Source organism: Haplochromis burtoni, unplaced genomic scaffold (assembly GCF_018398535.1).
Source record: "Haplochromis burtoni strain Fernald_Lab_line unplaced genomic scaffold, NCSU_Asbu1 Contig_405, whole genome shotgun sequence".
Lineage (NCBI taxonomy): Eukaryota > Metazoa > Chordata > Actinopteri > Cichliformes > Cichlidae > Haplochromis > Haplochromis burtoni.
The window spans coordinates 211,167-233,486 of record NW_024582766.1 but is presented as its reverse complement, the minus strand read 5'-3'; the positions used below and the strand labels follow the sequence as shown (position 1 = coordinate 233,486).

The 22,320-nt window shown below is 40.0% G+C and overlaps 1 protein-coding gene across 2 annotated transcripts in view; it reads right to left on the bottom strand.

Moving 5' to 3' along the window:
* The window catches only part of ntm (neurotrimin), a 474,724-nt gene that overhangs the window by 282,761 nt on the left and 169,643 nt on the right, over positions 1-22,320 (bottom strand). The window contains exon 2 of one of the 2 annotated variants that reach the window (XM_042212991.1): positions 15,226-15,305. The exons of the other annotated variant lie outside the window; for it this stretch is intronic. The gene's annotated coding sequence lies outside the window, so the exon portion shown is untranslated. The remainder of the gene's footprint in view (positions 1-15,225; positions 15,306-22,320) is intronic. 2 annotated transcript variants of the gene reach the window in all.

Here is a 22,320-nt window from a genome sequence, read left to right as displayed (position 1 = left end):
ATGTTTCTGTCAACGCATTTCAGGCAGTTTGTCCAAGTAGAGTTACCTTCGCATATGTGCAAATAGGCAGTTGATCTGTTAGTATATAGGTTTTTTAAAAAGTTGTATTTCACAGGAGAGAACCTGTGCTAAAAGACTGAAGAAAACTATTCAAATTCTCTTTGAATTTAAGCATATATTCTTTGTGTTTATTCTGCATTTACTTCATTATATTGCATAAATGTCGGTTACAAGCTTAAATATAAAGTTGAAAATGTAATTGCAACCACGCTATTGATCAAGTAATTGCGATTAATTGCGATTAATTAAAGGAAATTGTGCGATTAATTAGTTGTTGTTTTTTTTATCTATTGACAGCACTAGTTTGTATATTTACCTGAGATTAGTTAACAGTGAGACAGGGTATGTTTCGCAAACCCTGACTGGTTGGTTCTCTGGGATGAGCTGAATGAGAGAAGGAGGGGAACAGCGAGGCCAAGGTAGCTCATGCTCTGTGGCAGACTGAGTGCGCTGCTGGATATGAAGTAGTTGCAACTAGCTACTAACGCTTGAGAAAAACAGTAAAAGTCAGTTGTGAACTGTGTTTTCCCGACACTGAGTTGCTGTGTGTGTGGGACTACCACATTTCACAGTAGTTTCCCCCTTCAGCCCCACAACACCGCAACAGCGTGGTTTGTTGAACTGCAAACGGCAATAAAGGAGTGAGGACTACTTGGGTGAGTAATGCCATGTCACTCCTTTCTTTTAACACAAACTACTGCTTACTAGCATTTGACTCTTAGATATATTCATAACCCCTACATTTATTCTAATGCTTTGTGGCAGCTTTTGAACATCTGTGCCAGATTTGTCTATTCTATCGATTCTTTAGCAACATAAGAAAGCTGTTTTTACATTTAATTACTAGTAGTCGGAATAGTATTTGTTCTTTTAAAAATTGTGTTCAGATACAAATTTTGTTGTGAAAGTCAAAGCCAAATTTAAGACATGCATAATCCAGGCTGTATAGTTGAGAATAAAGTAATTTAGCTTGTCCTTCTAAAAAATACATTCTATGAATTCCATACCCACAACTGAATCATCAGAAACATTTTGGGGTAGCTTATGTTAAATATAAAAACTATCACGTGTTTTATCGGGTCAAAACACATTAGAAACTGTATGTATTGGAAGCTAGTTTTTCACAAGCATGTAGTAACTTCATTTAATTTTGGCCTTTTTTTTAAAAAAAAAAAATGAGATCTTAAATTGTTGTCTCTTTTCTAAACTGAAGGTGGTGAAACCAAACTTTCTGACATTGTAGTAAATGGTGTTTTTAAATATTTTTTGTTAATAAGTACTATATGCTAGTATATTTTGGCTGAATGAGAGCTACATGATCTGGTTGTACAGCCAATAAAAACCAAATAACTATCTAAATATTTTGCTGGTTTTTCTTCCCCTCCTTGGTTTTTACTTTTCTGGGTTTATAGAATTATTATTAAGATAGTTGAAATAGATTTCTTTGAGGCTCTGGATCAGCAGTCCACACATTACATCAAACCCTTGGAAGTCTAGAAAAGGACCTGTTGGCATCAAATGAGTGGTAAGTTTTTGGTTTTCAACTGTATTAACAATCTTCAGTGTTATTTATAGAATTCCTGCTGAACTTTGATCATACTTTAGATCAGTGGTTCCCAAACTGTTTTTGCTAGGCCCCCCTTTGTTTTACAAGAAAAATGCCCCCCCGCACGCACATGCACAAACACATCCTCCAACCACACATGCTCCATTGCGGTTTATTTCACACCTCAAACATTTAGTAAACAATCAAGCAAATACAAGTAATCTGCAATAAATTACAGGTAGTAAGAAAATAAACTACTAACTCTTTTATGCTACGTCCGCACCTACACGGGTATTTTTGAAAACGCAGCTGTTTCGTCCACACATAAAACGGCGTTTCAAAACAGAGATTTTGTAAAACTCCTTCTTTTGCATTTACGTGTGGACGAGGAATACAGAGTTCGTCACGCAACGTCAGAGGTATGTGCCTTTTTTCACGTCACGCTGTGCGCCACGTTATTGTTTACAGGAGATGAATTGCAGAATGGCAGATAGTCAGATTAACAGTATTTTGTCTCTATCTTCAGGTTTTACACGCTTACATATAAAGTTACTGTCCCTCCATTTAGAAAGGCAGACGTGTCACGGTATAATTATTTTACATGTAGTTGTTTTTTCCTGTGTAATTGAATATCCTACACTTTGGGAAGGTCTGCTTTAGATCAACACGTTTTACTTCTCATTTGATTTGTGCTTTGGCTGGGGAAATTGTTTCTTTACTGATTTTTTCTTGTCTTCTGTTATTAGACTTGAAGTATGATGGCATTAGCCATATGGAAAAGAAATAGTAAAAACTTATATGATTTACTCATGAAAGTAGCCACTTTCTCATTACTTTCATATATTGTTTTAGTAAGTATCCAAAACATACAAGTTTCATTGTACAATTTTTCAAGGGATCTTATATGTGTTTTCACTCTTGTATGCTTTTCATACAAGTTTCACACAAGACAGATACAAACTTTATAAGATTTATATATATCTTTTCCATATGGGTATGCAGTGGTCTTCAGAGGCATTCCAGCATTACTTGGTGTTGACACGGCCACTGAAGCAAGGGTAAAAGGAGAGAAAGATGCCCATATTTTCTTTTGCTGGCTAAAAGACATTTTCCCATTTCCCTACATATATATATATATATATATATATATATAATATATATGTATAGTAGTGTTGGGGAGTAACGGAATACATGTACCGCCGTTACGTATTTAAAATACAAAATATGAGTAACTGTATTCCGTTACAGTTACCATTTAAAAAGGTGGTATTAGAATACAGTTACTTTGTTGAAATAAATGGATTACACTGCGGTACTTTCCTGTTTCATATTGTCGCGGGTCAGGACTGTTTGGGTTTTGTTTGACAGCTACGTTCTGTTGTTCCAGGCGGCAGCGTTACGGTTGCCATGGTTACAGGGCGACGCCTCTCTCTCTCTCTGCGACTGTGTGTTTCCTGGGTGAGAGAGCGCCTTTTCGTTGTTGTTGTTGTGCTAAGCTAACAGGCAGAATGCTACAAGCATAGCTCTAAAGAATGTAGCATCATGGGCAGTGTAGTCCGTGCTGCAGGGAGAATGGACTGCCATACACGTTATGGTCTGTGAGCGCGAGGAGGGAGAAAAAGGGGAGTGGAAAGGTACGAGTTGTCATCGAGGAAAAACGGGAGCTGGAAGCATGTAAATATAATAATAACCACTGCAGCCAAGAAGAGTGCCTGACGAGCCCAGTTGTAAGTAAGCTATTAAGACTCGACTGTACACGTGTTCGTGTTTTCCTCCGAAAACAATAAGTTCCGTTGGAGCAGCCTTTCAACGCCTCTCTCTGTCTCTCGCAAGAAAAGTTGACCCACACAACAAAGTAAAGCTATTTTTCGGCTACGAGCCGACAGGGACCCCGCCGTATTAGTCAGAGGTCCCTTTACTACAGTTCGGAGTCGCGGACCTTCAGTAACAGTAATAAATCACACAGCAATAGTACATTCACGTTAGTTGTAAAAAGCATGATAATATATTAAGTAATCCAAAGTATTCAGAATACGTTACTGTCATTGAGTAACGTAACGGAATACGTTACAGAATACATTTTGGGGCATGTATTCTGTATTCTGTAATGGAATACATTTTAAAAGTAACCTTCCCAACACTGGTAATAGTCACCTGCTGTTGGAAGAAAACTCTGCAAAAAACCCAGGAGAAATAAAGACACAATGAGACATCCAGATATCCCCCTAAAATAGCTAAAACTAAAAACTACTTCCAAAAACATTCAGCAAGCAGGCGAGAGAGACAGTCAGCTGTATAGTTCTGAGAACCTGGGCGGTAAATAACATCATAGTCAAAACACAGGAGGCAGGCAGACCAGCGGGCAATGCGCATGCCAGCCCTATTAATCTCTTTGGTGCTCAGCAGTGTTGTCAGAGCTTGGTGGTCTTGTCCGCAGAGTAAAACGTCGGCCCCACAAATATGTTCTCTATTTCTCTGCAGCCCACACACAAGCATAAGCTTCTTTTTCAACAGTTGAGTACTTCTGTTCTGCTGCAGACAGTGTGTGGGAAGCAAACGCCATAGGTTTTTCTGTGCCATCAGGTTGCACTTGAGCAAATATAGCACCAAGCCCATAGTCACTTGCATCAGTAGAGATCACCACACGCAAGGCAGGGTTAAACAGTGCCAGTGCAGGACTATTCACCAGGAGTTTCTTTACTTCTTCAAAGCTTGCTTGTGCATCTGAAGTCCATGTGAAGGTGTTCTTGTTGTTAGCACAGGCACGCATAGGGGCTACAACAGTTGCAAAGTTTGGCAAGAACTTGGACTACCATAACACCAAGCCCAGGAAGGATCTCAGAGCAACAGCATCAGATGGGGGAGGGGCTCTCAAAACAGCATCAATATCATCTTTGAGCAGGACAGTGCTAAGGTTTTGGTCATGCTCAGCTGCACTTTTACTGTAGACAATAAGGTCATCCAAGTAGTTTTGGACACCTGGGAGGTCTTTAAGGATTTCAGCCACCATTTTCTGAAAAGCTGAGGGGGCAGAGGGCAGTCCATAAGGTACTCTGCAGAATCTGAAGAGTCCATCATGAGTAATGAATGCTGTCAAATCTCTGCTATCTTCATGCACGGGCAGCTGGTAGTATGCATTTGCAAGATCAATTGTAGAAAACATCTTTGCACCCTGTAAGCTGGCAAACAATTAATCTACATATGGTAAGGGGTAGCAATCAGTGATCACAGCTTTGTTTGGTTCACGGAGGTCTGCACACAGCCTTATTCCACCAGTTTTCCGTCCTGTCACAACAATTGGGGATACCCATGATGATGCATCAATCCGTTCAATGACACCAGCTTTGAGTAAGCGATCCAGTTCGGATGAAACTGAAGCCCTCACAGCAAACGGGAGACGTCGCAGCTTCTGACGGACAGGTTTGACTGTTGGGTCAACTTTGATTTTATGCACAAAGAACGAACACAGCCAATATCTGGGGCAGCAGGGATGCAAGAAACAGGTGATGGGTTTGTAGACATCACAGAAGCAGTAGGATCAGTACATGGAGGTAGAACAGTTTTGCCTGCAATGCTGACATTCAGCGCTTCCATCAGATCTCTTCCAAGAAGAGGAGTTCCTTTCCTTACAACAAAGAACACAGCTGAGGTGGATGCATTTCCTCTGCTCACTGTGACTTGCAGGCAGCCTAACACAGGGATTATTTTCTTTGTGAATGTAACTAGTTGAAGGTCAGATGGTTTTAGTGGCGTATCACTGAAGAGCTCTTCGTAGATGTGGTTAGGCAGGATAGGAACTGCAGAACCTGTGTCCACAATCAGTGCAATGTCCTTAGCTGATGAGGTAGGTGTGCTCACATTTATGCTGCATTGCAATCCTTTTGATGCATGAGAAGGATCTGTTAAGTAAAGGACTGTGAGTTTTGGTAAATGTACTTCTCGTACATCTCTTGTCTTGGATGAGCAGCAGACATGAGCAAAATGTCCAATTATATGACACAGTTTACGAGTAGCTTTGGCAGCAGGACACTGATGACAGTTGGCTAAATGACTGTTTGAACCACATCTAAAACAGTTCTTAGATGGTTTTGTTGCATGAGATGGCTTTGCAGGGTGAGCATTGTATTTGTGTTTCCTCTGCATGGAGTGCGAGTGAGACTGCACAGCTTGGACTGGAGTACTGGTGTCTGCAGCTATGGATTTAGCTTGTTGAACTGCAGATTCCATTTGTGTTGCCTGTGTAACAGCTTTATCTAGTGTCAAATCAGGTTCAAGCAAGAGTCTTTCTCTTATGCTGGGGCTAGACACATGTTCAACTAGCTGATCACGGATCATTTCTTCTGTCCTGTCATCAAACTCACATTTAGAAGCAAGGTCTCGCAAGCTGGTTACATACTGGATAACAGTCTCATGTGAAGCTTGTGTTCGCTTTCTGAAAGCATGTCTTTCCACAACAACATTTACCTTGGGTGAAAAGTATTGTTCTAGGGCAGTAACAGCAGAGGCGAAAGTATCACCTGTATTTGGCAGTGAGTAGAAAATCCTTTGTCCCTCTGTTCCCAAGCAGTGAAGTAAAGTAGCTCTTCTTCGTGCTTCAGGCCAAGCATTCCCTGTTGCATTGATCACAAGCAAATAATTGTTGAACATACGCATCCACATGTTGAAGGGCAAAGCAGGATCTCCAGGGCATGGCAAAAACATCGGCTGTTGATGGACGTTTGCAGCCATGATGACTCCGCAAAAAACTAAGCAGAAAAAACATGCAGGGTTACTCGTCGCCAAAATGTAGTAGCGGCCGGTAATAAACCAGTCCTCATAAAGGAACAGTGCTCTTTAATGAATTCAGCACAGTCTTTACATCGTAGAGGTAACTGTGACACATATCAGTTATCAGTTAGCCATCTAACTATATTCTAACTATGAACCTTTACCGAATCTGCTTTACTCTTATTTTGCGACACCACCCTCTAGTGGTGCAATGTGGTACGATCATTACAGGACACAACACATACATTAAAGCTATGGGAAAGAGTCATTGAAGTTAGGTTAAGAAGAGAGGATAGGTTGACTAATGAGGTCAGGCAGGATGTGGCATCGTGATTTGTAGTGAGAGATGAATTTAAATACCTGGGGTCAACCATCCAAAGTAACAGACAGCGCAGAAGAGATGTGAAGAAGGGAGTGCAGGCAGGGTGGAGCTGGTGGAGATGAGTGTCATGGGTGATTTGTGACAGAAGGATAGCAGCAAAAGTGACAAGATGGTAATTAGACCTGTTATGATGATGGTAGCACTAACAAAAAGACAGGAGGTGGAGCCAGAGGAGGCATAGATGTTAGGTTTTCACTGGGAGAGACCATGGTTGGTGTGACAGAGATAGGGTGAAATGGAGTCAAGATGGGGTTATTACATAGAAAAAGTAATTTATTACACATGACATGTTACGTCTCACAAAAGTAACAAGTCATGTGTAATACATTATATACTCACTGAAGAAAATAATTGTTATGAATTGTTATAAATAATGTTACAGTACTGGTTACATACTTTCTCATTTCTTGGCACAATGAACCAAAAGGCACTGTCTCTTGTGTTAGACTACGGTCTAACACAACAACACATTCCTATCCTAATCGGGACACGCATTTGATCTTTCTTTTAGTATTTATGTATGAACACAAAGGCTACAATGAAAAACAAAGATAAAAATCAGCCCAAAGTGGCTTGAAAGTGATTGCCATTGATTCTACTTTAGAAACACAAACAGGTAGAAACAGATGCGGGAAGACTGACTGTTCAACACTGCGTTGGGTTACCTGTTTAAGTTCACGCTATGTCTACTGGCCATTCACTCAGCTTTATTAAGGACCTTGGCTAGCTTTGTGTTAGCATGCTAACTGTGCTTTCTGTTACTTGCCGTCTCTGATTCCCACACTATCTGGTCTTTAAGTGGTGACGTATGAATCCTGTTTCCGGGTTCAAACTACTCTGCGTTTATTAAGGCTGTTGTGTTTTTAAAATGTTTTAATGCTTTGTATCTTGTTCTATTAAATCTCAACAAGCCCCTAAAAACAGTCAGTGATCACTGCCGGCCTCTCTCAGTTTTCATTTCATCCTCTATTCATTTTAAAGCTGATTAACTAACTGTCACTGATTATTGCTGTCACTGTGTCCTGCCAAATAAAACTGGCATTAAAGGCTTTTCTTTTCCCCAGAAAAATGCAATTGCTGAGATTTATTTTGTTTTCCAGCAGACCGTGTCTGGGCTGATGCATACTATTTTCATTAGCTACAGCTAGGTTCCATGCATGTGCCCCCCTGCCCTGTTGATTGGATATCCAATTGAAATTAATTTAATCGATTGCCTGAGATTTATCAATTCACTGGGCATGCTTTTGAACAATTTTAACTACAACAGATAATAACTCACTTAAATGAAAAATATAAAGTCTTGGTTCACAGTGTTGAATATTAGTTATTAGAGAGTTATGGTGTTATTTGTGCCACTATTCTGAGCGCACTAAAAAAATTGTGTTGCATTTTGAGGAGAAATTTATATTGAGCGACGAAAAGCTAAATTTGAGTGAACAAAATTCATTGCTGCGTGCAAAAAATGTATTTCAGTGTTTGCTATTATCCATACACACACACAATAGCAGCTCCTCTCGCTCAGTTTTTGCATTTCCGCAATGTGTTGCTTGCGCGCTCAATATTTCTGCCCGTGTGCGTTCAACTCTTTCTGTACACCATTATATTTGAGTCACAAAACCAGCCGATCACAGACTTGGATGCAAAAAAATCTGATTCGCTGTTTTGGTGTCCAATCAGCTCGAAATGACAAAATGCAATATCCCAGAATGCCTTTCGTCCAAAACTCAAATGAGGCAGTGGTGGAGGAACGCGCAGTGGCGGAGGAACGCAGAGTGGCAGAGTTTGAAAGATTACTCTTTCTGGGTCACAAAATAAACTTTTAAGATATTTTCAGGTGAGAATGGTGCTGTGTAAACTTGAAATAGCTGCTCAATTTATGAAGACATCACATATTTGCAAAAGTGCTCTAACGTTTTCAGAGATGCCTGATACCCACCAGCTGACCGGGTGGTCGAGGCGCGGCTCACGGCACATCGATTTCAAGCCCCCCGTGGTCTTTTGCTACTCGGGTTAAACATAATATATAATTCACTTAGATCAGCGTCCCCAACCTTTGCATTTCGCCTCCATCTCGGCCACCATATGGGTCAGGTCCTTCCCCGGCTGGCCCAGTCGCGGGTCTGCTGTGTCCCCATCCTGGGTTTCGGCACCACTGTAACAAACCCACAGCAGACCTGGGTACATGTTCATGCTTCGCAGCTTCTCTTTATTAATGGTTGCTTGTTCACACACAGCTGTGGTGTACAGAAAGAGTTGAACACGCACAGGCAGATATTTCAAGTGTACACAGCACATAAAATTTTTTCAAGTGTACACAGCACATAAAATTTTTTTTTACATGCGCTTAAATTTTTTTACGTGCGTTCAGAATAGTGGCACAAACATAACGCCATAGAGAATGGCTTTCATTTAATTTAAGATGTTTTTGTTCCTGCATTCAAAGCACTTTCTACTACAAGTCGAATTAACCAAGTCACAGATACATTCACATTGCATGTGAGACTTCATTTATCTATACTTAAGCACTTTTATTTAACATTCGCATACACATGCAGTTTAGTAGACATTCAACAATGAACAAATTGTTAAATGTGAATATGAACGCTTTTTCTAGCAAAAAGAAAAAAAAAACTAAGATGAGACTAATGGTGCATGAAAAAAATGTTTCAGTGCCTTGCTGTTCTTAAAATTGGTTGGCACTTTGACTTTGGTTTCCAGTGACCTGTAGAAGCAAACATTGGAATGTATCACTTATATTAGACTTGAGATGAACATATGCTTCTGTTACATTTCATTAAATCATACAGATTTCCCTTCCTGTCCCCCTCACATTAAGAAAGTTCCATCCTTCAATTACCGGCTAGGGCCTTGCGTGGTCTCCCTTTATCTGTATGTGTTTTCTCTCGGTGCTTCATTCTAAGACATACATGCTTACTTGGTGATTTTACATTAGCTGCCGATGAGGTAAATAACGTGCTTAAAACTGTGTAGAACAAAGCACTCTATGAATATATAGTTAAATATGGCTATACATTAGTAGTCTAATGTAGTCTATTGTATTTTATGTAAGTAGAAAGACTAGAAAAGTACTTTAAAAGCCTATATAAGAATTATGTGTCTTGAAAACTTAGAACACTGCAGTTAATTACACCTCCAGTGACTTCCAATGCTGGTAATGAAAGCCTTATCTTGGAGTAAATGTTATATTGAGCTCATTTATTGCCAGCATATGATGTGTGAGGACCAATATTTCCTTCTTTAGTTCACTTTTGTTTTAATACCAACTTTAGAGTCATCATTTTAGCATCATACATGCAGCATTATAGACATGTGCAGATTCAGTCTTTACCTGAAGTCGTGAAGTCGTTCAGTCTCAGCACTACACTGAGATGACAGTCTGATAATATGAACCACTGAATCACTAAGTTATTTGTCTGATTTTCCAAAATTATTTGATTCTCCTGCATTTTGGTGATTTGGTATTATAATGATAGCAGCTTTAAGTAGTGTTAGCTTTGGTAGAATTTTTGCCAATGCCAGAGACTTTTATGGCCTTTATACTCTATACCAGGGGTCAGCAACCTTTAAGACCCAAAGAGCCATTTGGACTCGGTTTCCACGCAAAGAAAACACTGGGAGCCGCAAATACTTTTTGACATCTAAAATGAAGATAACACTGTACACAACATTGTTTTTTTTTTCACCTTTGTGTGAACAACTAAGGTGTGTTGCTTATGAAATCCAAGAAGTGCTATAGAGAAAATCATATTTTATTTATGTAATTAACACATTTTGAACTCTTAAAGAAATATAACAAAAGGAAAGACACCCAGCTGAACTAAAATGATCCATGTAGCAAACAAAAACTGTTATGAGCCACAACCCTTATATCTCCTTTGGGCTTTTGGAACCTTGACCTGACTTTTAAAAAATAATTGGAAAAAAAGCACTATGCTGCTAAAAAAATGAAAAATAGATATTTGCAAAATTCTTCCTAAATATGTATTTTAGCTGGTTGATGTGTGTGGTGGGGCGTGGTCTGCAGCGTCACTGCAGGGGAGGCGGGGGCACTTGAGCAGCACCTGCAATCACGCATTGCCACCTTAACGTCTGTGCCATCTATGCTGTTGTGTTGCTATGTGTCGGGCTGTGAGCTGAAAAGCTACAACCAGCTGTATGCGTACAGCAACCGTGTGTGAAAAGTGGTCAATAAAGAGATGCTGAAAAGCATGTTCATGCAAACATCATCGGGTCTGCCGTGATATGTTTACAATGGGACTTCTGCTCCTGAACCTCTACGCACAGTGTCTGCATATCGCGGCTGTACGAAGTCACTTTCATCTTTACGCAGGCCTGTAATCTGTCATCTGTGAGGCGCAAGCGGTGTTGTTTTTAACATAGTTCATGGTGGAGAATAGCTGCTGACATAATGTGGATCCGAAGATCCATAATTGGCCTACCTGGGGTTGAAAGTCTCGATAAATGCACGCCGTTTCGGCGGGTATACCGGCTTCCGCGAGTATGACTCTTATTTTACGAGATGAAAAAATAATAGAATATAATTTTATTTTTGTATTTCAATATTACAATAATCTTCCAATGTAGAACCACAAGTTAAAAAAGAACTAACATAAATAAAATGCACTTCAGCTAAATACTTCTAATTTATTTTCCCAAACCACGCGGAGCCACACTATAAGGACTAAAGAGCCGCATGCGGCTCCGGAGCCGCATGTTGCCGACCCCTGCTCTATACTATATAGAGACCCGTACGCTTGCTTAAGTCAGTATGCTTGAGTAAAACAGGTATTCCATTCTTATATTGCACATGCACAGAACACTTATGGATCATCACTTTACTCCTGCCTCGCTTTTTTGTATAACTGGTGACCAAGGCTGGACTGGGACAAAAAATCGGCCCGGGCATTTTGACTAGAGACCGGCCCACCAGGATAAAGATTGAAAATGTGACGTCACTCAGGGGTAAAACCGCAAAGGATTCTGGGAACTTGTGGCAAGAGGTACTAGCGCACGCAGGCTTTCAATTGAACTCAGTTACACAGCGATAAAAAGAAACCAAAAAATGGCAAGAAGCTGTTGTATTATTAACTGCAATAGCCGGTCGCATGACAGCCACGGGAAGCCGACGGGTAAAGAGATCGTTTTTTTTTTTTTTTATCGGATTACGTCGTTGAAGAGAAATTTTTTAAGCCATGTTTCCGAAGTAAGAGCCGACGGATGGTCTGGATATACCAAATATAACGTCTCAGAACACTCCAGCTCACAGGTTAGTCTGCTCCAAGCATTCCCACAAAGGTCAGAGTTTTGTAGTAGTTATTACGTCATTTTTCTTAACTCACTCACTCATACTCATACTAAAAATTAGTCACAAAGACTCAGGCAACGTCTAAAATTGTGTTTGTCTTTTTAAGATAGATGTTGGACTTGATCACATTGTGCGCATCAGAATCTATGGAGGGATACAATTAGATTTTTAGTGCTAAAAAAAGAATAGCAGGAATACTTAGAAAACACATCAGATCTTATTGTGGTATGAGTGAAAGGATGCCACATTATTTGATGGATTTTATGATCATTATTATTATTTGACATGGCTTTTGCTTTGCTCCTGCTAAATTACTTCAATAAAATATCCTGCATTCAAAAATTCAAAAAACCTTTTGTAAAACAGTGAAGGTAAAAACCTGTGTTTCATTACAACATCACACAAAGGGCTCTTTCACATTACACTAGCCTATAAATGAACACATTCTTGGGACCTACGTGCCCAGGTCACTAAACTAAATGCACCTAATAGGCAAGTATACAGATTTAGAGGAGAGCTGCTGATAACAGGTGTGGCTGAAGAGGAAGAGCACCACCTTGGCAAGAAGGATCGACCTGACCTGACCTTCCCGTATTTGGGGTGCCTGGTCAAAATTCCAAAAACTTTAGCTAGTGTTTCCTTTCCATCTTCCACCACTCTTGTTATACTTGGTTTTGTTCCTTTAAGTCATGTTTTCCCCACTTTCTGGATTTTTTTTTTTTTTTGTGTGTGCTGTCCTGCCTCTGTCTTCCTCTCAACACAATTTCAAAAATGGTATATACATTGAAGTTCACACTTTCAACACAATCTCTCCCCAGACGGGAAGGATGATGAACAGGATGAGAACTGTGCTCATATATGAGCGTAGGTTTACCCTGAGCACATGTGACGGATGTGAAACTCGCTGAAGAAGCCATGGAGAACATTATGCTGCCTGTGATGTTATCTACACACCAACATAAAAACATTCACACGTATCCAGGAACTGTTGAGTCAGCTATTTCTGATTAATCAACTGTGCTTTAATGCAGCAAACATGTAAGTGATTTTAGAAACAGCAGAGGCATTTGCTTGAAATATTACATAGCTTCTTGAAAATCATCTGTCTTTGTGGCATCTTTTAAAATGTTATTGGAATTTGTAAATGATCTACTACTTTCTCTATGTTAATGCTTAAAGTGAAAGGCATATGAGCCTGTTTTGCTGTTTTATCAAAGAAAGACCTAATCAGTGTTCTTTTTTTTGTTCAAAAATTTTAGTTCTTTTTGTTTGTTTTTTGTTTGTTTTGTCATCCTGGAGTCAAATCCATGCATAGATTTTGCCGGGCTTAGAGCAGCAAACATCTGTGTAACACTGCCACGCTACATTAAATGCTTGTCACATGGAAGATGCACTGTTGTGGACATTGTTGCATGAATTTCTGTGAACACGTTACTTGTGTATATATGTTTGTGACTGACTGAGGTTTATGGCAGACAATTAACCATGTCTGGCAATTTGGCATAGAATCACTCACTTAGCATCTTCCAACTATGCTAATGAATCATTTCCACTTCGCATTGCTTTGTGCATTAGCATAATGGGACTTGCAAATGGAGCGTACCATGTTAGAAAGGAAATGCTGCCTTGATGTAACTGAAATATCTACTTGTTATTGTTCCATTTCCTCTTTCGTGTAATTTTTTCTCATTTTTCTCAAATCCACATTGAATCATCCCATGAAAAGACCAGAGCAAGACCCCAGACACAAAAGTTACCATGTCACCTTTGCTGCTGTGTGGCAGAGGTGTCTTATGCCTCAATCACATTGCAATGCTGAAATAAAACAAAACAAAGCTCCCTCATTGCAGGGCCAGAAGCCAGGGCTGGACTGATAATCTGGCATTTGCTGGTGGGTCAATACACTTCTGGGTGGATTTGTAAATACAAGTTTTTTTTATGTCAATGTGCTTACTAGGGTTACAGGTTGGCTTGAAGGCACACTCCATGCTGGCCGTACAAACACTGACAGCAGCCCAATCTTATTTTATTTACTGACAGTGGATTGCTTAGTCAAATCTCTTAATCCAGCCGGCCCTTCCCTATTTTCCCTGTACACCTATGCACCTTCAATGCAATTCATTTCATTTAAATTTTATTTATATCACAAATCACAACAACAGTTGCCTCAAGGTGCTTTATATTGTAAGGTAAAGACCCTACAATGTGACAACGGGAAGGAAAATATCCCTTTTAATAGTAAGAAACTTCAAATAGAAGCAGGCTCAGAAAGGGGGTGGCCATCTGCTGCGACTGGTCGGGTAAAGGGAGGAAGACAGAGGTTAGTGTGGAAGAAATTGTTGATAAAAATGGCCAAACAAAAGTAAAAAGTTGAAGCTGAAAATATGAGAGAGAAAAAGAAAGAAAATCTAGGAATAACTGCAGCAAAATGTGTCAAATTAACCAACATGTTAGCAGGTACACTATACACACTAGTACCAAGAATAAGTAGGAAGAAGCCCTTACAGTCACAAATGGTTGTTGTTGCTATTAGCCATATAATACATAATTAGCATTTGTATATATATACGTACGTATATATGCAGTGTTTATTTATTGATTTAGCATGAAGACATTTTTACTCACTTTTGCAAGTACTTCCTAAATCTAGAATTTCCATGCAAACTGCAAGATAGCAGGAACCACCTGAGCTGCATGGAACCACCTGAGCTCAAGCCTCGGATGCAGACAGGGCAGGGTTACTCCTAAAAGTCTCCAATTGAGATCTTAGTTAAGGGCCTCTGAGCCCTTAGTAAGGGCAACATAATCACCATCCTTTCAGCAGACAAGGGTATAGGTGCATGTTTTTCTAAACCAGACAAACAATGGTTAAGTCAGCATATTCACCCTTTTTTCCACAGTTCCATTAGTAATGAATCACTACAAATACCTCATGCATTGGGTATGTGACATTTGTAACATTTTCAACATTGGCACATCCACAAACGATAAAATCCATGAACTTCATTGCCCATCTTAGAGTATAGTCAAAAGTATCCAAATAAATGTGCAGTTTCACTTTTGTAACTATAATTTGCCAAAAAGGTCTGTCATTTTAGTGTAAAGTGCTGTACCGAAGCATGGTGTGTTATTGAAGGCACTCACATCATTTAGTAAGGGCAACATCATCACCATACCCTACTGCAGTCCATTTTCAACCAGCCAGAGCAACTTGTTTCACTTACCTAGAGAAAAAGGGAGAAAAGAGACAGAAAAAAGGCCAATAAATTACATCATACATTCAACGTGTCACATTAGCACAAGGAGTGGACTCACTTATTTATTCATTGCACTGGGTATTGGCACTGACTTGCTAAAGGTGAGTCAATTTGATTTTGTTAAAATGTCACTGATGGTAGGATAGCATGCACTTCTGATAATGAACTGGTGTTTTAATTTTCAGGCATTTAGTCACGAAATAATAAAATATCCATCCATCCATCCATTCGCTTCCGCTTATCCTTTTCAGGGTCGCGGGGGGCGCTGGAGCCTATCCCAGCTGTCATAGCGCGAGCGGCAGGGTACACCCTGGACAGGTCGCCAGTCTGTCGCAGGGCCAACACACAGGGACAGACAACCATTCGCACTCACATTCACTCGCATATTCACACCTAGTGGTAATTTGGATTATCCAATTAACCTATCCCCACAAGTTATAATAAAATATCCCTTATATTTAAATATTTTCTTGTACAGAGGATAAATAGTAAGTATTCACGCATAATCTACAACAGTTAAGGTAGTCAAATGCACAAAAGAATCAAAATTATAAGGAACATTTTCTTCCACCAATAAAATCATTTACCTTAAACAAACAAACAAATTAATTCTGATCTCTTTCTCCCAGTTCACCAATTATTTGAATCTTTACACTCAGACAGAAGCCATAAATCATATACAACTAACACACAGTTTTCACAACTCTGCAGTGCACATTTGTCATATATATTTGGATATTTGAATTTGAGTGCTTATGACTGTCAGCACATGCATAATGTTCTGTTCGATCAGATAGCACTCAGATGTGAAAATAAAACCTTACAGATGGTTCGAATCTATCATAGCTTGTTCATTTCTGTCCTTTAACACTTAATACATGAACTCCTTTTATGCAAATAAATAAATAATAAAAATGTAATGTATATATACACATATATATATATATATATATATATATATATTTAAAGTTTAATCAGAAGGTTCACTAAAACTCAATTTTTAAATAATTCTGGTAAGAATTTCATAGTTCTGGCTTTAAATCGTTAAGAAATATGATGTTTGACAATTGAATAAACCTAACTCAGAAATTATAGCAGTGCTTTAGATTGTAGCACAAATCATCAATATAGCCAATTATTTATCCACCGACTGGTTTGCGCTACAGGTGAAAAAGTGAACCAACACCCCCGAATTCAGGGCAGTTGTAGTTTTAACATGGTTGCTTTTTTCATCTTTGAGATTAAATTAACTTACATTGCTGATGATGGAATTTGGACATCACCCTGATGTGCAGATTCAGAAGTCACATATAACATTGACTGGTTCCTAAAGAAGATGGTTTGGCAATCTGGTGAACTACTTCATGTTTACTAAGTGTTTATGGAAAGTATGAAAAGGAAATGTTTGAACTGAGCTTGGGGTATGATTATTACATAGTATTTAGGCTACGTCCACACGTACCCGGGTATTTTTGAAAACAGCGTTTTCAGTCACTGAAAGTGGAGATTTTTAAAAACTCCTGCCAGGGTGGAGATTTCAAAAACTCAGTTTTTGCATTTATGTGTGGACGAGGAAAACAGAGACAACGCAGCGTCATAGGTGTGCGCCTTTTTTGACGTCACATTGTGCACCACGTTATTGTTTCGGTGAAATGGGTTTCTACAATCGCGGACTTAGACAAAATACTGTTACTGTTAACTTTACTCGCTGCAGTGTCTACATGCATATATATACAACACAGTTTCTGTCCCTCCACACATAGAACTCAGTTCTGTTTCTATGCGCCATCTTTGTTTACTCTTTCCCACCCAAGCTTCTAGACTTCTGATTGGCCAACATTTCTACACGGTTAGGAATATATCGCTAACTTGCTTTGGCCACTGAGTTGTGTTTTATTTTCTCTCGGTTCCTCTCCCAATTTCCCAGCTTGTGTGCTTCTGTGTTTTGATTTGTTTGTGTTTCCGGAAGTCTGGTTTTGAGCATCATCTGACTGGAAAGTGATTCACGCTTTTACGATTCACACTGTGGACAAGAGCACTGCCTTATCAAAAAGGAAAGTTTTAAGCCTAATCTTAAATGTAGAGTGGGTGTCTGTTTCCAAAATTCAAACTGTAAGCTGCTTCCACAGAAGAGGGTCCTGAAAACGGAAGGTTCAATCTTTCATTCTACTTTTAAATGCTCTAGCAATCACATGGAAACCAACAGACTGAGAGTGAAGTGCTCTGTTGGGGTTACACTGCAGTCATAAAAGAATAGAAATGTTTAGCAAAAATACTCAAGTAGATTATGGCATTTTAAAAAACACTTGCTTGTTACTAAGGGTCCAAAAATGTCCTATGAAACTATTACACCACTATCATCATCCTCAATCATCAAGACCATGCACTATGAATACATGCTTTCGCTCATCTGTTGCTGTAGCCATCTGTTACCTTGGTCGTAACAAGTGTGTCATGAAGTACAGGTTAAGGACTGGGGACAACATTGCACAATTGAAACTAATCAATGACTAATCATAAACTAATCAAAGAGAAGAAGTAGAATTAAATACAAAACACTAGATATAAATGACTATCAGGATAAAACAGGAAGCAACCAAACAGGAAAACACTAACAGAGACAGAATTGATGACATAGAGAAGGCAAGCCTAATGAATCAAAATACAATAATAATATTAAAAAATAACTCCAAGTACTAACAGAAAACACAATGCAAAAATATCAAGAAACTCATAACACTAGAATAACTATGGAAAGTATCAAAGCAAGCCAGATTCAAATCAGAAAACTATATAACTTAACCTGAGGCAGGGGTATAAAGAAAAACTCAGCTCTATTTAAAACACAGGTTTAGGGAGGATCAGCCATCTGCTGTAACCAGTTGGAGTGAGGGGAGGAAGTCAGGGCAAAGGCACACTGTGGAAGAGAGTCTTCTTCTTCTTATCCACCCACGCTCAAGTGTATTGGGCGACAAGGTCTCTCCATCAGTCGTGTTTTCCAGTGTGCTCTTCAGTTTCATCCCAAGAGATGCCAAGGCTTTGAGGTCATCAAGAAAGTTCCCTCCCTCTTCCCACTCCACCACAACCACCCACACATGCAGGGCCTTAGGGTGCAGGTGTGTGACTAGGGTGCAGGGGAGGCACTCCCCCTCTGCCCCCTTCTGGCTGCCTGTGCCTCAATTTTATTCTGCAACCTAGACATCCACTATCATTACACATACATATAGGGCCTTAGGGGTGGGCACGTCATACGGCATCCAGAGGACGGTCTGTGTATTCAACCTCACCTCTGGAGCCGGTGCCCACTTCTCAATTTTAAATGTATGTAAACATTGAGGGATCTCGGGAGGGGCCATGCTACACTTGCTGCTCCCTGGCAGGAAGCACCACGCCCTCCCGTGTTTTAAATGCACTTTAGAACAGCATGCAGCAACACTACATATGAGTGGGCAGAGCGATTTTTTTGGGTCTTCACACACCCCCATTCTCTGTTAGCCATCAGGGCGGAGGGGCTGGGAGGAGGAGTTAGCTGTCCAATTGGGGTCTGGGATGCGGGGCAAGATCTCCTGGTGTGATTTCCCCTTTTAGGGGTGGTGGTGCCTGAACCTGGGGTATAGAGTATGTTTGTGCGGAGTGTGTTTGTGTGTCTTTTTGTGTCTGTCTCCACATTAGGTGAGTGCCCAGTATTTATATATGTGTGCATGAGCGTGAGGGGCCCTCGGGCCACTGGCCTCTGGGCCTGGGGCTTAGTCCACTCTGGCACAGCAGGCTGCTGGCAGAGCCCGCTGGCATGTCACTGCAGCCCCCTCTGGCTTCTACTACGTGGCTGCTGGGTGACCCCTCGTCTGGGGCTCTCCTCGGCTCCTCCCAGGAGGGTAGCACAGTTGCCCCTCCAAAGGTCCTTTTTGGGCTCTCGCACCCTGGGCCTCTAGATGTCTTGGGCCCAGCTCTCCTCCATGCCTGCTTAATGCCCTGGGGGACGGGGCTATGGTTCCCCACACCCTCTAGCACAGGGGTGTCAATCTCAAATACACAGTGGGCCAAAATTCAAAACTGAAACAAAGTCGCGGGCTAACGTTAATATTTATTGAAATATATTTATTCCTCCAGATATAAGAATGAATCTTTTCTAATGGACTCAAACACGTTTTGCTGAAAAACGGAATATGGAACAAGCAAAGCTTAATACTAAACAATATATAAATTAGCTGTATAATACCAGTAGGCCAGCTCTAATAGTAATTTGGTTTGGCTTTGCGGGCCAAATGTAATTAGGCTGCGGGCCAAATTTGGCCCACGGGCCAGAGTTTGACACCTATGCTCTAGCAGATCGTTACATGGAGAAACCTTTTGAATACAAGCACGCTCATCCACACAGGTGTACACACGGGTGTTCACAGACACAAACTACACCTTTCCTGGCTGCTACCTCAAAGCACATTATGCGCTGTCAACCTTGCGTGCTGCACAATAATATTCACTATTTAGTATTTACTCTTAGCTAGATTATTGCAAAGGAGTTGTGTTTTTTATGTTGCTCTCTTTTTTGCTTGTGTTCTCTTCTGTAATTTCTTCTCTCAACAGGCTATCCAGGTGACTTTCTTACTGTCCCTCTTCCCCTCTGTTTTTCTTTCTCTCCCTCTCTTTCTCTCTGTCCCATCTGTAACAACTGAAAATAAAATAAAATAAAATAAATGCATAATAATAATAATAATAATAAAGGTCAATCAAATGGACCAATATGGCAAGGCCATCATGATCCACTTGCTAAAGTAAATTCATTGGGCATTTTTCTTGACCTTCAATTCTGATGCACTGTAAAAAAAATTGTAATATAAAAGTAGTTTACTGTGTATTTTACAGTTTTGCACTGTTCTTCTAGAATATCATTAAATTCACATAAATAGACTGTGATTTTACATTTCAAATGTAAATTAACGTAAAATCACTGTAAATGTAATAAAACATAATTTTCTTGTTTTTTAAATGTATCTGTCTGTACATATGCATATTTAGATTGTTAGAATACATTCACAAATGCATCATAATTTCACAAATATTGGCAGTTCGCCTTGTAATCAGAAGGTTGCCGGTTCGAGCCCCGGCTCGGATACTCTCGGTCGTTCTGTCCTTGGGCAAGACAATTCACCTACTGGTGACGGCCAGAGGGGAATTGTAAAGCACTTTGAAGGTCTAATAAAGCGCTATATTTAAACCAACTGTTAACTGTATATTTCTGTATATTTAAGTATTATTATTCATATTGCTGCATTCATTGACCTTGTTTATAGGTAATTTCATTGTTTAATCACGTTAAATTGTTCCTAATTTAATGTTTAAAAGTACTTGAAAAAGGCAAAATCCCATGTAAAATTAGGGCAACAAACTGTATTGTCATTACTGAAAATAACCGTATTTTCATGGGACTGTTATTTTCTGGTATTATTTTGGCGCCCCAGCTGCCAGAATATTATTGTTTTTTTAGGATTTTTTTTTACTGTGTGGCTAAAGAACCAAATGGGACAGGCAAACAAAAAAAGAATGTTCCTGCCCAGGCCAGATCAGTTTCTTCATCTCCGTCCCAGCTCAAGACGCTTCCCAGGTATGTGAACCTCTCAACCAGCTTGAGTTCTTGCCCACCAATCTTAGGCAAACAAGCCTGGTCGCCAATGTGCATTATTTTTGATTTTTCGGCACTGACGCACAGTCTGACTTTTTCCACTTCTCAGGCCAGATTCAATGTTGGATCTTGGAAGCAGTCTCCATCTTCCGCCAGCAGGGCTATATCACCTGCAAAATCAAGGTTGGTGAGTTGACTGTTCGTGTCCAAGTTGATGCCTGCATCTGGCTCGATCAGGGCTTTGTTCATGATGAAGTCGAGGGCCATTACGAACAGGAAGGCCGAGAGGATTCATCCTTGCCTGACACCAGAAGATCGGTGTCGCCCGTGTTCATCTTGATGCAGCAGGTGGGGTGGTGGTACAGTGACTTGGAGATTGAGATTAATTTTCTTTCTTTTCTTTTTTTGATGCCGATGAAGTTTATTGAGAGTGATCGCTTGTACTTCATGGACTGTTCAATAATATTCCTAACGGTGAATATTTGGTCAGCGCATGACCATCCTCGTGGAAAACTCGCCTGTTCCTCACGGAGGCATTGGTCGACAGTGGCTTTTAGTTGGCAGAGTAGCATGATGCAGAAGGCCTTTGAAGGAACAGAGAATAGGATGATTCCATGCCAGTTTGTGCACACCGAAAGGACCAAAGATTAATAATAGGTAATAATTAAATGCAGAGAGGTGTACAAACAGATAGTAAGTGAAAAGATGAGTGAAAAAGAAAAAACAGAATGCAAATATAACCTAAACTGGGAAAGAACTAAGAAACCAGAAAAGCTGAAAACACAGGGAGACAATATATACACAGACGGGTGATAAGGAAAGCATTACCACATGGGAGAACAGCAGGAACAAATTAAGCATAAGGGGAAGAAGCAAATTGAACACCAAGGTCATGAGACGAGGGACTGTCAAAATAAAACGGGAAGTGGCACACAGACTGAAACTCAGACAAGGACACGTACGCTTGATAAAGAATGAAAACATGCGAACTGTTAAGGGAGATAAACACAGACAAGGCAAAGGCATGGAGCAGGGAGGCAAGGGACACACAGAGAGCAAGAGAGGAACATGGAGGGAGAGACAAGCTGTTAAAGTGAATTGTTTTCATTTTTATGCTTACCATCTCTACATTGTTTCAAACTGATGATCAAAGACATTCCTTTGTCTCTGTCCACCTCTCCAGCTACTCTGGTTTTGGGGGGAGGCTGAAAAGGCTTCATTATAGGCACATCCTATCTGAAAGGTCTGTTTCTTGTCTTGTAAACTTCCTGCTTTTATGATCCTTTTGGTGAGCAGGAGGTTACACAAATTCAATTCAATTCAATTCTTTATTTATTTGTCACATGTAGTTATAACTAGTAC